Below are 10,345 nucleotides of genomic sequence, written 5' to 3' on the forward strand. Positions count from 1 at the left end.
TTCAAGATAAACCCCATACAGGTAGTGATTTCAGGGCCGGATTTTAGGCGATTGGAGCGATTGGTGCCAATCGGGCCTCGCGCTTGAATGGGCCCCGCATCACGTCAAAATTTATATATTTAAAAATTGTACATGTTACAAAAATAAATATCTAGGAATATTATTATTAAAAATAAAACAACATATTTCAATATGTAAATTAACAGTTAATTAATTTTGTTATTTAAAGTTTGAGGGATCCCGCAAAAAAAAATTCAATCGGGCCTCGCACCTATTGGATCCGGCGCTGAGTGATTCCATTATTGATGATGATGATGATCTTCTGCAATCAGCAGAAGATAATCTATGGCTGACGACCAGAGAATTAGCACAGCTTGAGTGTTCCCAAACACTCAAAAAATTGACAAGTCCTACACTACTATGAAAATGTACAATACAGTACCAATCTATATATATATAAGCCATTGCCATGTCACGTCTGTAACGGTATCCACTAACGTCCCTAACCCAATACACACCCTGATTTACACGCCTCCTCTCCACCGAGTCGGACCCACCACGTGGCAAAAAGGGAGGCAGAAAAAGACGTAAGAAAACTAGATTTTTGAAGTATATTATTTTTATTTATTTCAATTACTTTAAATAAAGAATATCTTCACTTTCTAATATAGAAATCCTGTTTGCTGTTTGTGTATTGATTTATTAAGATTAGTTTTTAAGATAATATATATATAAATATATACAATTTTTTAAGTGCATCAAACTTTTAAATATTGCGTGCTTTAAACCTCAAAATAATATGCATCAAACTTTTAAAAAATTAAGCGCATTAAACTTTCATATATTAAGTAGATCAAACGTGCCTCATGGGAATTTGTAAAGAACGCCCACTAGCGGGCGTCCCGGGCTACTAGTAATTACAAGGTCTGTATAAGGTCAGGACACGCGTGACCTACTTCTTGAGCCGCCATTTTGGGGTATTTTGAGTCGCATGTTTTAAGCAAACTTATACGAGCAGTCAGTTTTATATGACATTAATTAAACTAAAATTGCATAAATCCAGTGATTTCCAGTCAAAATTATAATAATAATTTCGGATGATTACGCATCCCCAAATTTTATGTAACTTTTCGATCAAATAGTTTTGTGGCCGCCAGCGCCAGAGATCTTGAACACTGCCTGGCAACACTTGCCAACGAGAGTTGGGTGGCAACGTGAAAAAGAGGCGCGAAAGTTCGCGGGTTTTTGTCTGGATGTTGGCCGAGGACGTCGGTGACAGTTCTCACCTTTTTAATAAAGTTTTTTTGTTACTGTTCGTGTTTGTCTGCTTAGTTCTAAAGATCAGTAGGATCGAATGACAAAGTTTAAAAGAAACAATCATCCACATCACTCGCTGTCGTGAATGAAACTAATTAAACAGGTGCTAAAACTGATGCAATTACGTATATAAGCACTTGGTAAAGTAATGCAATAACATAAGTTATCCAAAATTTTATTTTAAAGCATTTATCAATACAATATTAATGCATTAAAAAATAAATACTGGACTAACGTTTAATTAATGAACATTTTTGGCTTTACAAAGGCTTAAACGTCATATTTTCCTAATTATATAAAATTTAATCAAAAAGGATAATATTAAACACAATTTGATGATATTTTTAATAGAGCTTATCTGAGACATAACTTCTTTCTCTGTAAACACACGATACAAATATAATAAAATACCATTTTCGGAAGTCAGCAGAAGTACGCATAAATGAGTTTTTGCTTCCATACAGTTTTTTTACATTCAAAGTACTGTTCATATCTCTGGCAAAAATATGTATTCTCACTGACAGAAAAGTTGAGATTAACTGTTCTAACTGAGATTCTTCGAAATGAAGCTGAACAACAAATAATCTAATGTGAGCTCACGTATACACTCAAACCTGTTTTTGTGCGATTTTGTGCGGTATATGAAAATTTCAATCAAATTGGAACATAATTGACTCCTGTAAAATTTTTTAAAACTCTATTGGATGTTTTCTATGACATCAGCAGGTTTTTTCATTTTTTATTCAGTAAAATTTTTTCTCATACGTTTTTTTCGGTCCCCTCTCATTTTAATAGCATAAAAATCATAAATATTATGTTATATTTGAACAGATGCGGTAAGTTAGCATCCCTCTAGCTTTAGACTGCAGGTGTAAAATTTCACGCCTTGTTAAATTTGAAATAACACTTTCTGCAGCTATATTTATCAAATAAAATCATTTTTTAACGATTATTTTTAACTTTTTAATGTTAGATTGGTATTTAAGTGGAAATAATTAATTAATATAAAAAATAAAATTTTTAGAGATTTTTCCCCATTAGGGATTGCAGAAAAAAGCGCAAGAAGTTAAAAAAGCAATTTCTAGCTATTTCGTACGGTTTTGAGTTATTTTCTACGTGAGACTTTTTTATGCGGTCCCTATCCATCGCATAAAAAAATACTTTTTAATTGTGTTGCGAAAACTATTTTTTATAGCTACTCGTGAAGTTTTGTGCGATTTTTTATGCGTTTTCTTTTATGCGCCGCACAAAAACAGGTTTGAGTGTACAGTACATCTCAAAGACAGTACCTATAAAAAAATACATAATATACACTACTCTCACATAGTTTAGAATGTTCAGGTAGCTGCCACTTATCCCGTCTGCAGTTCTGCATCCATTTCGCTTTCATCTGCTTATCTGCAGGAAATCTAAACAATCGAAGGTCGATAGACTTACTTTTACAATTAGGTGCCACAGAATAACCCATTGTTTAACGTTCTGAGTATGTATATACGTAATAATAGTTGACTCACGCAGGGACCACGTATGGTGATCTCTATCGATATGCCCCAACATGGCCGCTGCCTCATAGAATTACGGCAGCGTGTCCTGACCTTATACAGTCCTTGAGTAATTAGAGTACCTACATTATCTAGGTACTGTACAGTGATTACTTTGCGAAGGAGGACATTAGAAGGCATTGTCTTATCCCTCTCTGACTTGATCGAGTGTCTTTGTTTCTTCATTATCCTGGGATAATTAGGATTATGTTCAAATCTTGAATGAAGTGTAGATGCCTCCTTTAGCTTATACGAAAATAGATTTAAATTCGCTTCCTTTGCTTGAAGATGTGATTTCTGTCTTTCAAGAGGATTATGTTTCGTCCATCTAGGATTGTTTATTGCAATTGTCATGATTTCTTTAAATAATAACGAAGATATTAGAATTCAAAACATGGCGAGAGAAAATTCACAGCGAACGGAACGCATTCCAACGATAAAAACGCTTTTCATTATTTCTTTGTAATAATGTTAAACAATACGTCGTTTGTTTATTTTTGTTATTGATATTTTAATATACGCTATTTGGGGTTTTTAAAGAAATTTTATTAAAGCCTGTCAATGCCATTTCTTGTCTTTACTAATATTGTTATTAATTTGAATGTTAAGATGACATGCAATTTTGATATCGTGGCGAATATCTATCTATCTATTTTTTACATTTCACATCGTTAGACGATTTAAAACGAAAGAAAACTGATTTAAATATCCAATGCGTTAAGTTTCGTTTATGTTTTTTTGTAGAATTATCAAAAGATACACCGACCAACATTTAATATCTAATTACAATTGAACGACATCGCCATCCTCTTCTTGTACCAGCATGTCAGGTTAGGCAAAGACTTTTATTCTTTTCAGCCGATTTTTCTCCTGGGATTATCTTATAAACTTTTCTTATTGTATTCAACTCTTTTTAAATATTTTTTTCGTCTGTTCGTAGGCCACCTCCCACTTTCGAATGCCTTATTTTCTGTTCACAAAGTTTCCTGGGTATACCTTCCAAGGCCATTCGTGTCATATTCCCAGACTGAAATACGAAGTACACAAATTATACTTAAATATAAATGGTTTCAAATATGATTTCAGTTATAATATGATCAATATGGTTAGTTCAATCACAAACTTCCTCAATGTAAGCCGAAAGTTTGGGAAATAGAGAAAGTTTCACTTTAATAGACGACTCGATCTCCTCCAGTGTATTCGGGGGCGGATCTACATAGGGACTAATGAGGCTTAAGCCCTGGGCCCAAGTGTCAAGGGCCCATAAAAATTGAATTATTATCATAAATTTTTAATACTTTTTCATTAACAACGAGCACTTATCGTATAGTAAAAAATAGTTAATATACCGTATATCTCGGCGGATAAGACGATGGTCGAATCATAAAAAAAAGCCCCGAAAATCCGGGGTCGTCTTATAGGACAGATATAAAAAATTAGATTAAAATGTATATAAATTAAAACCATTACAAAAAACGGACAAACCGTAATTATTTACTAATAAAGAGTAGGGTATGTGCACAAAATAGAACAGCCCATACGACGTTTGTGTGAATAGTCAAGGTCATTACCCGAATGCCGAATCAGCGCGAACGCTTGCAACAATCGCAAGACAGTACTGACAGATGCAAGAAAATAAATTTGTTCATTTGAAAAATTACAAATAGGACACAATTACGTATATGCTATACAGTATTATTATTCAGATGATGATCGCTGACCTAAACTAAATTCATAGGCCGTTGATAGTTTGGAGTCGTCTTATAGGACAGATATAAGCTAAAATTATAAAACTTCGACGAAAATTTATACCTCGTCTTATCTGAAGTTCGTCTTATCCACCGAAATATACGGTAATAATAATGAAGATAATTTATAGTATTAATATTATTTGTTTTATTGTGATTAATGTAACGTAATTGGTCAGGCCATTAAGTTGCAATTTTAAACTCCAGTTTAAAGATTCTTAATCTAACAAAAAATGGGGCTGCATTGGACTTCAATAAGCCGTAGACCTCGAAAACCTAGATTCGTCTTGAGTGTATTTGAACTGATTTCGTACCCTATCTTCAAGATAGATCTATGACAATTTCAAGGATTCGGCTCTTTGTATACTACGGAAAGCATTTTGATACAAAGATGGTTGAAATTAAGTGCAAACACATCTTAATATAAGCAGTGCCGTAACTAGGGTGGTGCCAGCGGTGCCCAGGCACAGGGAGTAGACCCTGGGGGCGCAGAAATGCCCTGGACCAAGTTTTGGGTCATTGTTTTGAAGCGTAGTCACAGATGCTCGCATAAAAGGCTAGTTACGGCACTGCCTAAAATTGCATTAAATCGTCTCGACGCATTTCTGTCACGAGAAGATAATAAAGGCAGTGACCTCGGAAATCGATGAAATCGTCCCCCAAATGCTTGTCATAGTTTATATTGAAATCAAGCAGGCGAAGCAAGTAGGGCCGTCTAGAGCGGCAGGGAGGCTTAAGCCGGATGCACACATGCGGCGCGGCAAGGAAAAGCGGCAGAATGACGTCACTTTTTCTCGCCGCAGAGGTCTATTTCGTGCCGCTTTTCTCGTGACGCGAAAGTTGGTCGAATTCTATCTTTCGCGGCGGCCGCCGTCAAGACGCGTTTCTATCAGCCAATAACAATTCGTCTGGCAGTCACGTGAGAAAATACAATCATCTGGTGTTTTAATGGCGGAAAGTTCGACGTGGTTAACCGAGATAACTAACATCAGAATAAAGCGAAAAGAATAATAAATTTAACACAAATTCTACACAAATACAGTAATCATATATTATTTAATTCAAAGAACAAAACAACCGAATCTTACTCGAAATAGTATTCTTTATCGAGAGATCTTAATCGAAGAATAAGCCTACTTTGTACATCAGTTCTTTATCGATCCAACAAAATATCTCGGCAAGATTTTTGCCAATATGCCAATATCTCTAATCCAAAATCTTCATTCGAATTTTCGACGAAATCTAGCTAAATAAAACAAGCCGTACCAAACAAAATTTTTAAACACGTGGATAGCGGCAGTGTCAGTATCGTTCGCCATCTTGAATACTGAACGCATGCGCCAAAATGTAAACGGATTGCCGCTTGTGTGGTTGTGCTGCCGCGCGGCGAAGATGCGTTTGCGACACCGCTTTTCGTTGTCGCGTCGCATATGTGCATCCTCCTTTAGTCCCTACAATCTGTTTACTTTAACCTAGTGCATGGCTAGGAGAAGAGATTCGGTTGCCGTTTCTCTCTGCTGGGCAAAATATATTCTTTGGCCATTTCTCATTCTTGTAACGTGACAGGTCGAAAACTTAGTGAAAATAAGTAAAGATCGAAGAAGTTTTACGTAAAATTATAAAGAAAAATAAACAAATACTTCTTTATAATTTTCTTAACCAGTTAATTAAAAAAAATGAAAATATTATTTTTTAATATATAAATTAGAAGACAAGATAAACGCGAAAATTTAGTAAAGAAATGTAATAATATAAATTAATGTAAAAAGTACAATAAATAAATATTTAAAAAATAATATTTTATTGTATAAATGTTTTTAAAAAACAAAAAAAAATTAATATGTGAACGAAATTAAGAAAATCTGGTGAAACCAACATCATCATTGAAGACTGAGCGCCATTCAGTGCACTATCTGAAAAATTTAACTGTAAATATATGTATTGTAATAAAGTATGTGTATTAGTTATAGTACACATTCCTTAACCCCTTTTTTCCTATTTTTTTTAAAATTTTATAATTAATTATGTTTAATTACATTAAAAATAATCAAATCTTTAAAAAAACGAAAGAAATGTGTTAATTTTGAAGAAAAAGCTTCGAAGTACAAGTTCCTTTGTCTCGCCTTAGCGCGAAATCTGACACGGATGAGTCATTGTTTACACAGCTGGATGACCTTGAGAACAGCTGGTGTCGTCTTTCGCGGGACATTCTCATGAATCTCTCGGGAGGAGAAGGGTAAAAAGTAGGGTGAATTTTTTTAAAATTACGATTTTAATTGAAATTTCCGACCCCCGACTTAATTAATCGTATATATAAAAACTCTATTAATTAAAAAAATTTAAAAACTATTGGATGTTGTTTTTGACATCAGAAAATAGCTTTAAATAACTTTACCGAAGTAAAATCGACAACGCACTAGAACTTTAGAATGATGAATAAAGTTCCATAAAAAAATCCCATAAAAAACAATTAAGCGTTAATCGAGCGTCATTAAAGGTTAATTAAAATCGCAATAAAATTTTTCGCGCGGGTAAAAATTTTTCAAAAAATTTGGGGACTTAGAAAACATCCGAAAATTCAAAAAAAAAAAATTTTTTTTTGCCCATGGCCCAAACGCTCGTTTTCTGTGTAACGCTATGTAATCCGCTCGAACTTAGTTCGATTGCGGACAGGAAAATACTGTAGTTCTATAGTAGAATAAATTGCACAGTTAAACTTTGCCCCGAATTGCCGTTGTGATAAACCATTTTCACTTTCTCTGATAACTTTAACACCATCTTCTAACCACAGCACTTAGCATTTCTTTCGTATTTTCCACATTTTCAAGAAACTGAAATGAATTTCCTTTGTAGCTAGACTAATTCGTTAACACCTGCGCCTAATTTCAAGAGTGGGAGAAGTGCCCCAGGAGTTTTGACCAATTCATTATATTAAGAGGGGGAAACGTTGAAATTAGTTCGAACAATACTTTAGACAAGATACATTCGCAGTATTAACTAGACCAGATACTCTAATAAGCGGAAGTCGTCTCTTATTACAGTTGTTGTACGTTGTTTCAGATGAAAAATCGATTCCTGTGGTCGCGTTACACGGGTGGTAGTTTAATAATTAAACGAAGACTGTAGGAATAAACTATTTACTGCCAGAAAATTTTTGCCATTTTGACAGGTACCCATCGAATGCAAGTGGTTGCCTAAGCAGTTTTTACTCTATAGTCTATATAACAAAATCTATTAATTAAAAAACTATATTAGAAATTGTTTATGATATCGGAAAGCAAGATAATTAATTTTACCGATGTCAAACCCGTGCATTAGAAGTTTACAATGATTAAATGAATTCGATATAAAAAAATCCCATTAAAAACGATGAAGCGTTAATCGCGGGTGATTAAAATCGCTATAAAATTTTTTCGCACAGGTAAAAACTTCTGAAAACTTTGTGGACCAAGAAAACATATAAAAGAAGTTTTAAAAACGTCCGATTTATTTGTAACGCTATGTAATCAGCCCGAGTTAACACGGGTCCGGGCAGTAAAACCTGAATTAATTAAATTTAACCGGTTGCCTAATGAAACTCATTCGAATGTACAGTACATATAAAATCACTTAAAAATAAATTAAAACACAATTTGTAATGAATTCATTAGTCATTGCTAATGGAAGATGTTTAATGTACTTTTTTTTTAACTCTTTCCGCCCTGTGGGCACTAAGAGGACCTCTTATAGCAAGCCCATTATGGGTTCGGCCAGGCCCACAATGGGGCGGCCGGGTGGTGAGGGACGGGGATTGACATATCCGGACGGACTCCCTGAAAAATTCCTGGGGATAAATGTTTAATGTACTGTAAAAACACAGGTTTCAGACAGTGGGGGTTCTCAAGTGACAGCCATAATAGGTGTTAGACATTAGTTGTTCCTAGAATTTCAGACCTTTCATCTTCTTTAAGATGTTCGTAAAATTTCTCATTTTCCCTCTTGCTTTCCTTGGGTGAGGTTCGTTTTGTGCTAGTTTGCGAGGATTTTTGGATTTTTTCTACAATTAACCAAGTAAGTTTTTATAATCGTATCCCTATTTCCCTTATTTCCCGCTAATTCTTTTATTTCGCGTAAGGTAAAAAAAACGGCATTTTAAATATTTTTTTTATCTGATTTTATATTAAAAAATAAGTGGTGACCTTGTCTTTTCTCCTATGTCTCATGTCATTTGAATATTTCTTACCTGTGAGATTGTTATTAATCATTCCGAACAATGTTCCTATTATCTGGTAATGACAACTTGGAGTTTCCGGGTTTTTTTCATTCGATGTTAAGTATCTAAAACCTAAATAAGGGACAGTTTCTCATAGATAGTACCCCTTTAGCAGATATCTCACGTGTTAGGTTTCTTTATATGATCCAAATTTACAAAATTTGGATCATATAATGGAATCATATCCAACATTCATCTTACTCTTCATAGAATTAAAGAAATAAATAATATTGTTGATTTTATCGAATATAGTAATTTTTTTTTAATTCCGAAAATGTCCAAGTAAGAAATAAATTAATAAATTTGCGAATAAACAAGAAATAACAACCCTTGGACCATTTTTCTTAATTTCGTCATCGGTTAGATCACAAGTAGCAAAGAAAATCGCCGACCAACAAGCAATTTTCTGAACGTCTTTGCATTTACATCGTGGAATTCGTGGATTTTTCAACCAAATTATAAATTTCCCACGCATTTTTAATATGAAATTTCTTCGAGCAATTAAGGTACTTTTAATTTCTGACATTCCACTATTAAATGTTTGATTCCAGTTGATTCTGAAGTTTTGAATCCACTTCGGTATGTTTCGAATCTTATTTAAGTAATGTCGAGTGAGGCTTATTTTCTCTTTTTCTTTACCTCGAAGTATCAATCTATGGAAATGATGTATGGAGGAATTGACACCGATCGTAGTTTTATTAACAAGAAATTTCAAAGAAGGATAGAACTGGTCCACTTTTGAGATATTCCAAATTTTAAGGAAACTATTTAAAGTGTTCGGGAAGGACGTAGAAGTGAAATTTTCTAAACTGATGTTCCGATAAAGAATTCCCAAATCTTTTACTAAAATATAAGCGTAAGATACTTAAATATTATTGTATGTAAGCATATGACAAGTAATTCTATAAGAAAAAAAATTACCGTGAATAGGTTTAGCTCCAAATTTCCAAATAATCCAGGTATATATTATGAATATAGTAACATCTATAATTAAAATTATTAGTTTCCTTTGCAAAAGAAATCATTTCATGGATTTATTATTGAAATTTACTCACAAAGAGGTTTCATTTTAAACAATATACGTGTGTTAAATGCTCAAGATACATGTGTTATTGTAAACAATAATTAAACAATAAGTAATTGTTAAGTAAATAAAACTATAGAAATTTCTTTTGTTTAAAATATTCAGTAATTTGTTTATTTATTTAAATAAATTTTAGATATTTAAAATATATTTAAAATATTCAGTAATTGAATATTTAAAATATTTAAACAGAATTAAATGTGATTTAAACTGTTAGACTTGGCGCTTAACGGAAAGATTGGTAAAAAGGCAGTTGGACTAGCATAACCGGTCATGTAACAAAAGAACAAGGAATGCACAAAGATTACACACAGTCCAGTGGCGTAGCGTAGTGGGGGCGGCAGGGGCGGCAGGGGCGGCCCGCCCCGGGCGGCACTTTTAGGGGGTGGCAAAATTTTACGAT

This window comes from Centruroides vittatus, unplaced genomic scaffold, assembly GCF_030686945.1.
Source record: "Centruroides vittatus isolate TY-2023 unplaced genomic scaffold, ASM3068694v2 contig_875, whole genome shotgun sequence".
NCBI lineage: Eukaryota > Metazoa > Arthropoda > Arachnida > Scorpiones > Buthidae > Centruroides > Centruroides vittatus.